This window comes from Oncorhynchus keta, chromosome 9, assembly GCF_023373465.1.
Source record: "Oncorhynchus keta strain PuntledgeMale-10-30-2019 chromosome 9, Oket_V2, whole genome shotgun sequence".
NCBI lineage: Eukaryota > Metazoa > Chordata > Actinopteri > Salmoniformes > Salmonidae > Oncorhynchus > Oncorhynchus keta.
This window is the reverse complement of record NC_068429.1, coordinates 6,964,593-6,979,523: the sequence shown is the minus strand read 5'-3', so window position 1 is coordinate 6,979,523 and position 14,931 is coordinate 6,964,593. Positions and strand designations below refer to the sequence as shown.

The 14,931-nt window shown below is 41.9% G+C and overlaps 1 protein-coding gene across 1 annotated transcript in view; it reads left to right on the top strand.

Moving 5' to 3' along the window:
* The first annotated feature begins 3,351 nt into the window (after positions 1-3,351).
* LOC118373115 (phospholipid-transporting ATPase IC-like) overlaps positions 3,352-14,931 on the top strand; it is a 48,590-nt gene continuing 37,010 nt past the window's right edge. The window contains exon 1 of the mRNA XM_052525018.1: positions 3,352-3,665. The gene's annotated coding sequence lies outside the window, so the exon portion shown is untranslated. The remainder of the gene's footprint in view (positions 3,666-14,931) is intronic.

Genomic DNA, 14,931 nt, shown 5'->3' with positions numbered 1-14,931 from the left:
TTTAACCAGGTAGGCCAGTTGAGAACACCTTTATTTAACCAGGTAGGCCAGTTGAGAACACCTTTATTTAACCAGGTAGGCTAGTTGAGAACACCTTTATTTAACCAGGTAGGCCAGTTGAGAACACCTTTATTTAACCAGGTAGGCCAGTTGAGAACACCTTTATTTAACCAGGTAGGCCAGTTGAGAACACCTTTATTTAACCAGGTAGGCCAGTTGAGAACACCTTTATTTAACCAGGTAGGCCAGTTGAGAACACCTTTATTTAACCAGGTAGGCCAGTTGAGAACACCTTTATTTAACCAGGTAGGCTAGTTGAGAACACCTTTATTTAACCAGGTAGGCTAGTTGAGAGCAAGTTCTCAATTACAACTGCTACCTGGCCAAGATAAAGCAAAGCAGTGTGACACAGACAACAACACAGAGTAAACATGGAGTAAACAATAAACAAGCCAATAACACAATAAACAAGTCAATGACACAGTAGAGAAAAGAAAGTCTATATACAGTGTGTGTAAAAGGCAATAAATAGGCCATAGGAGCGAATCATTACAATTTAGCAGATTAACACTGGAGTGATAGATGAGCAGATGATGATGTGCAAGTAGAGATACTGGTGTGCAAAAGAGCAGCAAAGTACATAAAAACAGTATGGGGATGAGGTAGGTAGATTGGGTGGGCTATTTACAGATGGACTATGTACAGTTGCAGCGATCAGTTCGCTGTTGTGCGTCAGTAGTTCAAACAGACAGCGAATTCACCTCTCATATATATATATACAAGTAGTGATACATTCAATCTCTCCTCCACTTTGAGCCAGGAGAGATTAACATGCATATTATTAATATTAACTCTCTGTTGTGATTCCAATTTTTTAAAAGACTTAATAATAATAATAATAATATATGCCATTTAGCAGACGCTTTTATCCAAAGCGACTTACAGTCATGTGTGCATACATTCTACGTATGGGTGGTCCCGGGAATCGAACCCACTACCCTGGCGTTACAAGCGCCATGCTCTACCAACTGAGCTACAGACTTCTTCCCAGCTTGCGCTTGTAGTTTATGACCATTGCAATTAATGTTGTTCTTTCCACTTTTCTCACCGCCTCCAGATCGGAGACCCTTGGCACCTAATTCTCCTTCACCAAACAGGACACTCCAGGAATTCGGGCGCATGTTCACCTCCACAGTTAAAGCAGTTCACTTCATACGACACTTCTTCCCGTTTCCACACACTTGACACATTTTTATATTAGCTTTATTTAACTAGGCAAGTCAGTTAAGAACACATTCTTATTTTCAATAAGGGGATTCAGGGGCAGAACGACAGATTTGTACCTTGTCAGCTTGCAACCTTTCAGTTACTAGTCCAACGCTCTACCCACTAGACTACCCTGCCGCCACAATAACATTAACATCTGTTACATTTATGAAAAACTGAAGGGGCTTGTGCTCGAAATCTCTAACAGGGTTTTCATGAATTCTAACTTGGATTTTAAAATTATTTTTAATTACGCAAGTCACTTAATTAAGAATGCCTTATTAACAATGACGGCCTACATGAGAAGGGACAGACTAAATCAAATAACAGTAGCATGGATTAAGTTAAATTATTTTCTCCATCCACCATACAGGTCAGTCGACCCATCATCAGTAATATCATCTGCCTTGACTTCTTGCGCCATTTCAGAAATTGGCGCCCTGCTACGAAAAAACATACTGGACACATTCCACTCCGATATCTTTTTGTCTTAAATCAAGCTTCTTCTGCTTTTTATTTTACTAGGCAACAAAATTAAAAACAAATTATTATGTACAATAACGGCCTACCCCGGACAAACCCTAACGACGCTGGGTCAATTGCGTGCCACACTATGGGACTCCCACTCATGACCGGTTGTGATACAGCCAGGAATCGAACTAGGGTCTGTAGTGAAGACTCTAGCACTGAAATGCAGTGCCTACGACCGCTGCGCCACTCGAGAGCCCGCAGACACACAACACAATATAAATAAGACCACTTCTTGTGACTCATCGACTCCACACTTTCCTCCAAAACATTCCAGATTTTCCTCGAGACGTTAAACGGATTCCCCAAGTAACATCGATCCGAAACCCTCACTCGGACTTCAAACGAGTCTAGTGGTTTCCTTTTTCCGCCATGGTTGCTCACTCATTCTTACTTCAAACAAAACCTCAGTTTCCGCCATCTTCTCAGCACCGATACCCAACTGACCAGGTGCGGCCAACCCCACCATTGGTCTAAAATATCCAACGTCATTGGAGTGACGGGTATTTTGGCCAATGAGATCTGCGTATCTGCATAACAAAAGAATGTAACACAAGGAACTATTTTACATTGAGGGGATTCTATTAATCTGGCACGGGGGCCCGGTTAAGCGTATTTTGCACCCGGCTAAAATGTATTGCATTCGATTTGGAACTGGGCTGCCTCCCGGGCATGAGCCAAGTGCCCCGTTCAAACTCACAGCGAATTTGGCTCAAGACAAAATTGACGTAATTAAGCACGTGGAGTAATGAGTAGAAATGTGTGTTTTCCCGTGGAAAAGTGATTTGCCTTCCCAATGAAAACCAATTTGAAAATTCAAACGTATATCTTATGGAAAATAGATTTTTGTTTTTAGACGAGGCACAGCGGTTCACAACATGACCGTGCGGCGCAGATTCATCTTTGATTTGGGAAAGGGCACCCTCACCCATTTTTGACCGTTCACCTCTCCGGCCATAGACCGGTGCCCCACGGCCCAGCATAATCGAAGCCGCCCATTATGTCCGATATCCGTCAGGCAAAAATTAGGAAATGCCACTTGCTCTAAAATCCCAATTTAATCAGTATAAATATCCCTTGCAGTACAATTGAACTGTAGGAAGTGGGAGTAAAAGTAGGTCTGGCAGACCAGGGTTTCCTAAACTCGGTTCTGGAGCCCCCAGGAGTTGGTTATTTAAATCAGCAGTGTCGTGCTAGGGCAAAAACCAAGCCCGACAACAAACGGTTGGAATGATGGTTGAATGTAGGCTCAAATAAAATAAATTGAGGATAATTTGATGATTTTCGGTATTCTTAAAAACATACAGATACATGTGCCTAATAGCAAATTAGCTGTAAGAGCATGACATTTACATTTAAATATATTAAAAAAATAATAATATGACAACTTTAAAATAAAACTGTTTATACAGTAATGTAGAAAATGTCATTCTGAGTTGTCTTTACGGAAGCTTTTATTTATGAATATAAAGAAGTTCATGCCACTGGTTTACTACGTTTGATTATGAATTGGATTACACCTTTACCTTTTTAGTCACGTGCGTATCAATCAACATGCTGCTTAGTGGGTTAGGATATATTTAATATCACCCAGACGTGTTGCGAGATGACATAAACACATTGTATGGTCGTTTGTTTTAATGAAAACGCGGGCGTTTTTGGAGTTTTATTCAAAACACATTCTTGTCAAACCAGTCTGTCAAGTTTCAGGTAAGGTAGGTAGCCATTACGCAGGTGAAAGGAGTGAACAGAAACTAACGTTAGACGACACTGTTGTTTGTGGCGAGGACAGAGCAAACATGGTACAGTAACCAGAAACTAGAAGACCATACTGGGGAGAAATTATAGACATACAAGGAAATAGCCTATTGGTGAGTAGTTTTTTAAAATGTTTATATCTGCCGCCAAATGTATTAATTTTTAAGGATTTTAGACACAGAGAGTCGATCGTAGTAATGATCACACGTTATCCTTCCCTCCCCTCTGTCATAATCTCAATCTATAATTTAATCAAATCATATGTCGATTTTGTGCAAAGATCCGACATTCTAATCTAACTCTTCTAACGACTTGATTCAATCTGTGACGTTTAATTTAATCGTTAAAGCGTCATTGAAACTTCAAAGCAATGTTCGGGGAAAATGCGTTCATGTTAAACACAGCATGTCTCGTCTCAATCGGGAATTAGCCTACCTTTACATTTCAAACGCACTATAACGCTGAATTTAGACTATGGTTTGAATTCAGCCCTAATTAAATCTATCTGATATATATAATTGGATATGCAGACCAGTATGAGAATTCCAGACGTGTAGATGTTTTTCTGTGTAGTTCTAATAGAACTTTTACTTGTTTTCCAACTTTCTGTATTTTACACTTTGATTGTTTGAAAACAAATAATTATAATTCCCTCAATGGGCTATTGAAACCTAGTAGTAGCAGTCTTGATATACTCTCCCTGGGAGAATTATGATGAGTCTCCAACACAATCTTGTATTGCTTCAGGGAGGGGAAGGCTCTCACTCTCTTCGGTCTGAGATGGCACACACACACACACATTCCACAGGAGGACTGAGTGGTCTTGATCAATATGCTTGAGTTTAAGACAGTCTTAAACCTTGTTCACAATGCACACCTTCAAGATGCACTATGCAAAAATCCGTCCGGCATTTCCTGGTTGCTAAAATTCTAATAGTATACCAAATTTCAGTTTGTGACGAAACGAGCAAATATAATGTAGAGCATCATTGTACCACTTAAAATGCTGTGAAATATATTTTATTTTGTTTTTAAGCTGTTTGAAGCTGGTGTACAAAACCGTAAGTTAGACTCAAAAACGTAAGAATGGGAAGCATAGAAATAGAGCACATGGATATGTTCTATCAATTCCTAAACTTGCTTTAAATGAGAATGACAGATCTATAACTCACGTTTCTATGTGAATTTGGTTTGGGAATCCCACCACAAAGTGACATATTGCAGCTTTAATGCTCAAATGTTTCTCAAATCAGTTTTTTGAACACTGGCTGTTCAAACAGTAAGGGACAATCAGATTTGCGCGACATGGCTACGTTAGTTGTCATAGTAACGACGGTTAGTGTATTTTTGTATTTTTATTAGTGATCACCATTAGCTGCTGCCAAGGCAGGATCTACAATAGGCCCAGAATCTACTCTTCCTGGGGTCCAAACACAAACAAATAAATGGTACATACTGTAACATTGAGGCCGATTGGTGGTTCTTGTGCTTTCTATCACTCAGAATTAAAGGTGACAACAATGCTGTCATGACTGACGTTTCCCAGTTGATTTGAATGTTCTAAATCATACTATGAACTGGGTGGGTCGAACCCTGAATGCTGATTGGCTGAAAGTTGTGGTGTCTCATAAATCATGTATTTTTACTGCTCTAATAACGTTAGTAACCAGTTTATAATAGCAATAAGGCACCTCTGGGGTTTGTGGTATATGGCCAATATACCACGGCTACGGGCTGTCTCCAGGCACGCCGTACTGTGTCGTGCATAAGAACAGCCCTTAAGTCATGGTATATTGGCCATATACCACCACACCCCCTTGTGCCTTACTGATTAAGTGTAATGACACTTTTAAAGCCTCAAAGGATAAGATGATCCAACTTTCAAAATAAGTCCATTTGGGTTAGTCACGTCAGTCAACTAGGCTAGCGGTTTAGCTAGTACATTCACTCATTTATCTGTAAACAATTAACAACTCGTTAGCTACCACATGCTATTATCAAACTGTCAACATAGCAGCTAGCAAGTAAAACTTGGCCAAATATCAACATATTTGGGCAAATAAATCAGACTTGAGACTCATGCTGCATAGCCAGACTGCAGGAAAAAGAACTGATTTGAATCTGAAATGGAAAAAAAAAAAAATGAATTTGAGTCACTTCAAATTGCCAATGTGAACAAAGCTGGAGAGAGTGACGCACTGATCACTGTGTAGCTCAGTGGTCCCCAGTTCCATTCAGCCGTGGGCTGATTTATTTGTATTTTTGTCCTTGATCGGCTGGTCGGGGGCTTTACATAGTTATAAATAATTTGTTATGATGGTCGGGGGGCTTTACATAGTTATAAATAATTTGTTATGATGGTCGGGGGGCTTTACATAGTTATAAATAATTTGTTATGATGGTCGGGGGGCTTTACATAGTTATAAATCATTTGTTATGATGGTCGGGGGGCTTTACATAAGTTATAGATCATTTGTACACTGCAAATTGACCACAAGAATCCCAAACCGATATAGTTTTTGACAGAATCATTTGAAACCTTTTATTACATTGGGATACAGTGACATATGCCTCTCTAATTATGAAATATTTGGGAACAAATATCCAAACTTAAAATAACTGTTTTTGCCTCAGAGCTTGGGGGGGGGGGGCAAATAAAATAATTTGGGCTGTTTATTGTGGAACCCTGATGTAGCTCAACTGACCTTCTGTCTGCAATGTGTCACTCTCCACCTTGTTCCCCTGTGACTCACGGTCCAGTTTCAGGCATCACCACCCCGTGGGTCTACCACCCCGTGGGTCTACCACCCCGTGGGTCTATGTTCAACACGGATTAGTGTTCCTCTGATAAACAGGGATGACGTTACATGTGATTGATTGACCCGTTGGAACACTGACAGTATAATTTTCTGCCTGAGAGTCGATGCACTTCCTGAATGTGTTCCACATGGGTTGGTTGACTTTGTGAATGCCGCCCCGGCGGTGGCTTTCCCAAACAGGATGTAGGGTTTACGCGGTTGACAGGAATAGGAGCAGACCTGTTTTAAAACACACTCACTGGTCGAAACCCCGATGAAGACGAGGTGACAGAGATGCGTATTTAGGTGTAACTCTGTGTTAACGGCAACCGTATAACCGTCCCTCTTGTCTCACCGTGTCCCTCTCGTCTCACCGTGTCCCTCTCGTCTCACCGTGTCGCTCTTGTCTCACCGTGTCCCTCTTGTCTCACCGTGTCCTTCTCGTCTCACCGTGTCCTTCTCGTCTCACCGTGTCCCTCTCGTCTCACCGTGTCCCTCTCGTCTCACCGTGTCCCTCTCGTCTCACCGTGTCCCTCTCGTCTCACCGTGTCCCTCTCGTCTCACCGTGTCCCTCTCGTCTCACCGTGTCCCTCTCGTCTCACCGTGTCCCTCTCGTCTCACCGTGTCCCTCTCGTCTCACCGTGTCCCTCTCGTCTCACCGTGTCCCTCTCGTCTCACCGTGTCCCTCTCGTCTCACCGTGTCCCTCTCGTCTCACCGTGTCGCTCTCGTCTCACCGTGTCGCTCTTGTCTTCTGATGTCAGTGTACTGACCTCTTCCTCTGCCTATATCCTTACTGTAATTGATTTTTATAGAGCTCTGGTCAAAAGTAGAGCACTATATAGGGAATAGTGTTCCATTTGGGATATGAGGTATGTAGATGGAGTGTCCTCAACCACCTCTCAGTCCTCAGGCAGTGACGTGTAGGAGCTCTGGTCAAAAGTAGAGCACTATATAGGGAATAGTGTGCCATTTGTGTATGTAAATGGAGTGTCCTCAGGCAGTGACGTGTAGGAGCTCTGGTCAAAAGTAGAGCACTATATAGGGAATAGTGTGCCATTTGGGATATGGTGGACGTGTAGGAGCTGCTCCTTATGGAAATAAATGTTCCTTGCAAAGGGTGACTTTTGAATCTCTGACTCGAAAGGCAAATGTTTGTGAGTTAGTCTCTTTCCTCATTCACTCTGTTTTCCTTATTGCCGCCTTTGATATCCTGGTTTGTACTGCAGCTGTCAGACTGATACCAGGTTACTTTATATTGTGATCCCTAATTCGCCACTGCAAAGTCAGGTGGATGTCAGGTAGTTGTTGTTGTAGGTATATGATCATATGCTAGATGGATCTAGTATGACTTTGCATCAAACTGTAAACATGGCTCATCTATAATTTACATACTCTTGTTTTGGAATTTCCATTAGAATATCCACGGTGGCACACGTGCTTGTTCAACTCCCCGGGGTCTGAGCCAGACAGTCATTAACTGTTACAGCAGTTAATAATATTAACCTGTAGGGGAGCCTGCTGTGAATCTCCCAGCAGTGGATGAGCTGATTTGGGGTCAGTTGGGAGGTAGAGAGCGGTGTGTTTCTTATTATGATTAGCCTAGTTAACAGCTGATTTTGGGGTCAGTTGGAAGGTAGAGAGTGGTGTTTCTTATGATCAGCCTAGTTAACAGCTGATTTTGTGATCTCCCCCGGCCTCGCCACGCCCCTCACCACACGCCACGCCCCTCACCACACACCACGCCCCTCACCACACCCCTCTCACCGCACATTGTCCTTCTCCTAACGGACAATCAGACTGTAATAAATATTGAGATGGGATGGAAAGCCTTAGTGAATTCCTTGTCTCAGGTTACAAGCCAGGCAGTGAGGCAGCCAGGTGTGTGTTTGGTTCCTTTTGAAAGGTGCTCTGAATGCCTGTTGTCCCTCTTTCCTCTCTTCCGTGTTGTTGCTATCGATGGGTTGGTTGCTTAGCAACAAAACCGACTCGTGCCCGACTATGGGCCGAAACAGAACGTGGTTGGCTTAGATTGTTGACATGTAAACTATATTTAGTCTCCAATGTTTATTGTAAACGTCAATACTTTTGCATAATGAGCACTTGTCTCTACAATACAGTGCCTTTGGAATGTATTCAGACCCCTTGACTTTTTCCACATTTAGTGACGTTACAACCTTATTCTGAAATGGATTAAATACAACAGTTTCCTCCACAATCTAAACACAATACCCCATAATGACATCACAATACCCCATAATGACATCACAATACCCCATAATGACAAAGCAAAATCAGTTTTTGGAAATGTTTGCAAATTTATTTTAAAAAAACGTATAAAACATTATTGACATAAGTATTCAGACCTGTTGCTGTGAGACTCTAAATTGAGCTCAGGTGCATCCTGTTAACATTGATCATCCTTGAGATGTTTCTACAACTTGACTGGAGTCCATTGGTGGTAAATTATATTGATTGGACATGATTGGTGGTAAATTATATTGATTGGACATGATTGGTGGTGCCAGAATAACAACCCTCTATCCCTCAATTTAACAAAGACTAAGGAGATGATTGTGGACTACAGGAAAAGGAGGACCGAGCACACCCCTATTCTCATCGACGGGGCTGAAGTGGAGCAGGTTGAGAGCTTCAGTTCCTTGTTGTCCACAACAACAAACTAGAATGGTCCAAACACCAAGACAGTCGTGAAGAGGGCACGACAAAAGCCTATTCCCGCTCAGGAAACTAAAAAGATTTGGCATGGGTCCTGAGATCCTCAAAAGCTTCTACAGCTGCGACATCGAGAGCATCCTGACCAGGACAAGCTAGTTAACTACATACACATGGTCGATGATATTACTAGTTTAACTAGTGATTATGTTAAGATTGATTGTTTTTTTATAAGATAAGTTTAATGCTAGCTAGCAACTTACCGTGGCTCCTTGCTGCACTCGTGTAACAGGTAGTCAGCCTGCCATGCAGTCTCCTCGTGGGATGCAATGTAATCGGCGTACAAAAATGCCAATTACCGATTGTTATGAAAACTTGAAATCGGCCCTAATTAATCGGCCATTCCGATTAATCTGTCGACCTCAAGTCCAGAATCACAAGTCTCAGACTTATTCCCCATTGAAGCGTGCACATTGTTTTGCCAGCTAGCCTACTAAAGGAATCGGTTGCAAAAATCACTGAAGCTGGAGACACTTATCTCCCTCACTAACTTTAAGCACCGGCTGTCAGAGCAGCTCACAGATCACTGCACCTGTACACAGGCCATCTGTATAGCCCACCCAACTACCCCATCCCCATATTGCTTTTTTCTTCTCCTTTGCACCCCAGTATCTCCACTTGCACATTAATCTTCTGCACATCTATCCCTCCAGTGTTTAATTGCTACATTTTAATTAGTTCGCCACTATGGCCTATTTACTGCCTTACCTCCCTAATCTTACCTCATTTGCACACACTGTATATATATTTTTATTTTGTGTTGACTGTACATTTGTTTATGTGTAACTCTGTGTTGTTGTTTGTGTCGTACTGCTTTGCTTTATCTTGGCCAGGTCGCAGGTGTAAATGATAACATGTTCTCTACTGGCCTACCTGGTTAAATAAAGGTGAAATAAAAAATTAAAACCTATTAGTTATTACTGCACAGTCGGAACTAGAAGCACAAGCATTTCGCCACACTCGCATTAACATCTGCTAACCATGTGTATGTGACCTTTTTTACAATTTGATTTTAACCCATCTATGGCAGTGCCTCGGGCCAGACACTAAAACCTGTTGGTCGACTTTTGAGACCGCCAGACCCTGCAACACCTAAAGACAACCTCCCAGTGATTTTTCTTTTTGAAAAGTGGTATCCCAAGTATAAATACAGTAAAGTACACCCACCAAAGGCTAAAGAAAATATGTTTTGAGCAAAATAGTGTTCATTTTTAGACACAACTGCAAACTTTCAGGAGTAGGAAATTGGTCTGATGGGAATTTGTGATGTCGTCGGCCAACCCCCTTGCTTGTGGAACAACAGAGGGCAGAAGAGGAAAGCCCCGCCCACTTGACATATGTCATACCTTGACCTTCTATTGAGATGTTCCTTTTGTTTAGTAAATCGGGTGTTTGTAGTAAATAGGGTGTTGTTTTTTTTTAACCTTTTATTTAACTAGGCAAGTCAGTTAAGAACAAATTCTTATTTACAATGACGGCCTGGGAACAGTGGGTTAACTGCCTGTTCAGGGGCAGAACGACAGGTTTGTACCTTGCCAGCTCGGGGGTTTGAACTTGCAACCTTCTGGTTACTAGTCCAATGCTCTAACCACTAGGCTACCCTGCCGCCTCTACACTCTAACCACTAGGCTACCCTGCCGCCTCTACACTCTAACCACTAGGCTACCCTGCCATTTTGAAGGAGGTGCTAAAGGAGACTGGAGTGCCATTTTCAGTGTAACACCCCATGTGTAGATCAGAGGAGGAGGACGACAGTGACTGTAACTCTGTTGGGCGTCCAGGAATGGATAACATCATCATGTTAATCTGGGGACGGTTTCCCGGATACAGATAAAGTCCTGGACTAACAAAAAAAAAAATAGCGATTTCAGCAGAAGATCTTAATTTTTTATCCAACACTATGGTTTAATCTGTGTCCAGGAAACCACCCCATAGTTAAATAAAAGTAAAAGAAAACACAAAATAATAGACCAGTCATTAATCAGTGAATTTCAGGGAATTTGTGTCAGTGAGTCTAGAAGAAGAATGGCCTTCCTCGATCTTGATTGTTCCCATTTGAGCGGAGAAAGGATGGGGCCCTCGAGCTGATTACTAGTATTTAAAATACAAATCAAATCTACATTATGCCCATTTACATGAGGCCTTTTGATTTGAGGCCTGAGGAAATTGTCTCTTCTGACTAATGTTAAGTCCTGCACTGCATATATTTGCTTGTCCTAAGGTGTGCATATAGACTTTTTTTTTTAAAGTCTGAGGCAAACAAACTGGATCACAACGCACATGATGTTATCACACTACTGTACACACAGTCAATTCACCAAGTTAAACACTTGGATGTCACCTTTACATTTGTCATGCGTTTATAATGTGATGGACACACCCCTAAAACAGTTGTTCACCTACACTACATCATCCACGTTACAAGGCCTAGGATATGTTGCTCAATGGAAAATAAGAATTTGTTCTTAACTGACTTAACTAGTTAAATAAAGGTGGCTGCTCTCCACAAGCATTCTGGGTTGTTTTTCTATTCAGGAACTTGTTCTCTCTCAAATCACAGGATGGTCATAGTCTTTATCTGGTGAGGGGAATTGTCCTCGTAATCAAAATGGACCAGTTTGATGTTTTCTGATCATCATGTTTGTGAATTTTGAACAGATCTGTGTAGTGAATGTTTTTCTAATGGGTTCGTGGGAAAAAATGTGGGTATATATTTTTTTTTACAATTCGAGAGCTGCAAATAATTGTCTCATATTTTTTAAAATTAGTCTTTGATCTGATCTGGTACAAAGCCCTAGTGTGGGGTTAGCCTGTTTTAACTGCTTTTGATAATTACTAAAGGTCCCAAAAAGCTCATCAATCATTAACTCCTTGTCCAGAGGCTAAAAGATCTTGGTGCCAAGAAGCTTACAAGCAAACACTGAGTAGCTACAGACCGTTTGACCAACTAACAGAAGACTAGTTATAATCTCGCAGGACATTAAGAACTGACAGAAGACTAGTTATAATATAACAGGACATTAAGAACTAACAGAAGACTAGTTATAATCTAACAGGACATTAAGAACTAACAGAAGACTAGTTATAATATAACAGGACATTGAGAACTGACTAACAGAAGACTAGTTATAATCTAACAGGACATTAAGAGCGAACTATGGATCCTGGATGCTGATTGGGCGGGTAGTGGTCCAAGCTGTGCTGTGTTGGCCATCACAGATGCACCTGTAGACCTTTTTTAAGTGGAACGTAAACAATAAACTCATTTAGAACGCATGATACCGTTCTATATCCGGCTAGCTTGCTGCGCCAGAGAACTCAACATGTCAAGTTGTACGTCACAAGCAGAAAAGTAAACTAAGTCTGTTTGTGAAGATGGAAAAGCAGGGCGACGTGGCCTAGTCAGTGTATGGAGAAGTCTGACGCAGAGCTACACAGCCAGACCCTTCAGAGGAGGTGGGGTACTTGGCCTGGATAGTGGCGAGAAGCATCTGGCCGGACAGGTGGAGGTTTACAGCAGACCAGACAGGTGGAGGTGTACAGCAGACCAGACAGGTGGAGGTGTACAGCAGACCAGACAGGTGGAGGTGTACAGCAGACCAGACAGGTGGAGGTGTACAGCAGACCAGACAGGTGGAGGTGTACAGCAGACCAGACAGGTGGAGGTGTACAGCAGACACTGTAGCCTCCTTGTATGACAGGCAGAGACTGGGATAAATGTGTATATTTATCTGCTAAGAATTTCTGAAATTTGCCTTTAGTCAACTTGTCGGGTCAGATAGGCCTAGGCTTGCAGCTCCTCTTCAGTCATAAATTGTTGCCCTAGAAGACAAATAAATGATCAAGGCTAATCCATTATATATTTAAGCGATAAGGAACGAGGGGTGTGGCATGTGGCCAATATCTAAGGGCCGATCTAAGGGCCGATCTAATGCAATACAGTGGCTGGATACAGCCCGTAGCCGTGGTATATTGGCCATATACCACAAACCCCCAAGGTGCCTTACTGCTATTATAAACTGGTTACCAATGTAATTAGAGCAGTAAAAATATATATATTTTTTTTGTCATACTCGTTGTATACAGTCTGATATACCACGGCTGTCAGCCAATCAGCATTTAGGGCTCTTACCACCCAGTTTATAAAAATAAATAGGTACTCACAAAAATACCCATCTTAAATGATAGCAGGAACTAGTCAATCATCTAGCTGACATCTGTAAAGATGTTTCTTTCGATGTTTCTCATCTCTAAACTGTGTAGCCTAAATATTCTCCCCTTGCAATAAAAATAAATACCCCATCTGATTTAAAAAGCAGTGAAAACTCAAAATAATTTCATCCTTGATGCATATTTTTCAGATACTGAAATAAATCAAACTTAACCATATTATTCCACTCCTTTTCCAGTTAATATTCCATTTAACCAATCTCAAGTTTTAAAGGTATAATTTCAGCTCTTTCTCAATTCAGCTCTCTCTCTCTATTTCAGCTCTCTCTCTCTATTTCAGCTCTCTCTCTATTTCAGCTCTCTCTCTATTTCAGCTCTCTCTCTATTTCAGCTCTCTCTCTATTTCAGCTCTCTCTCTCTATTTCAGCTCTCTCTCTCTCTATTTCAGCTCTCTCTCTCTCTCTATTTCAGCTCTCTCTCTCTCTCTATTTCAGCTCTCTCTCTCTCTATTTCAGCTCTCTCTCTCTATTTCAGCTCTCTCTCTCTCTCTCTATTTCAGCTCTCTCTCTCTCTCTCTATTTCAGCTCTCTCTCTCTCTCTCTATTTCAGCTCTCTCTCTCTCTCTCTCTCTATTTCAGCTCTCTCTCTCTCTCTCTCTATTTCAGCTCTCTCTCTCTCTCTCTATTTCAGCTCTCTCTCTCTCTCTCTTTCAGCTCTCTCTCTCAGCTCTCTCTCTCTCTCTCTCTCAGCTCTCTCTCTCTCTCTCTTTCAGCTCTCTCTCTCTCTCTCTATTTCAGCTCTCTCTCTCTCTCTCTCTATTTCAGCTCTCTCTCTCTCTCTCTCTCTCTCTCTATTTCAGCTCTCTCTCTCTCTCTCTCTCTCTCTATTTCAGCTCTCTCTCTCTCTCTCTCTCTCTCTCTATTTCAGCTCTCTCTCTCTCTCTCTCTCTCTATTTCAGCTCTCTCTCTCTCTCTCTCTCTCTATTTCAGCTCTCTCTCTCTCTCTCTCTCTTCTATTTCAGCTCTCTCTCTCTCTCTCTCTCTCTCTATTTCAGCTCTCTCTCTCTCTCTCTCTCTCTCTCTCTCTCTCTCTCTCTCTCTCTCTATTTCAGCTCTCTCTCTCTCTCTATTTCAGCTCTCTCTCTCTCTCTCTCTGCTAGTTCGCTCTCTCTCTCTCTCTCTATTTCAGCTCTCTCTCTCTCTCTCTCTCTCTCTCTATTTCAGCTCTCTCTCTCTCTCTCTCTCTATTTCAGCTCTCTCTCTCTCTCTCTCTCTCTCTCTATTTCAGCTCTCTCTCTCTCTCTCTCTCTCTCTCTCTATTTCAGCTCTCTCTCTCTCTCTCTCTCTCTCTCTATTTCAGCTCTCTCTCTCTCTCTAATTCAGCTCTCTCTCTCTCTCTATTTCAGCTCTCTCTCTCTCTCTCTCTCTATTTCAGCTCTCTCTCTCTCTCTCTCTCTCTCTCTCTCTATTTCAGCTCTCTCTCTCTCTCTCTCTCTCTCTCTCTCTCTCTCTCTATTTCAGCTCTCTCTCTCTCTCTCTCTCTCTCTCTCTCTCTCTCTCTATTTCAGCTCTCTCTCTCTCTATTTCAGCTCTCTCTCTCTATTTCAGCTCTCTCTAATTCAGCTCTCTCTCTCTCTATTTCAGCTCTCTCTATTTCATCTCTCTCTCTCTCTATTTCAGC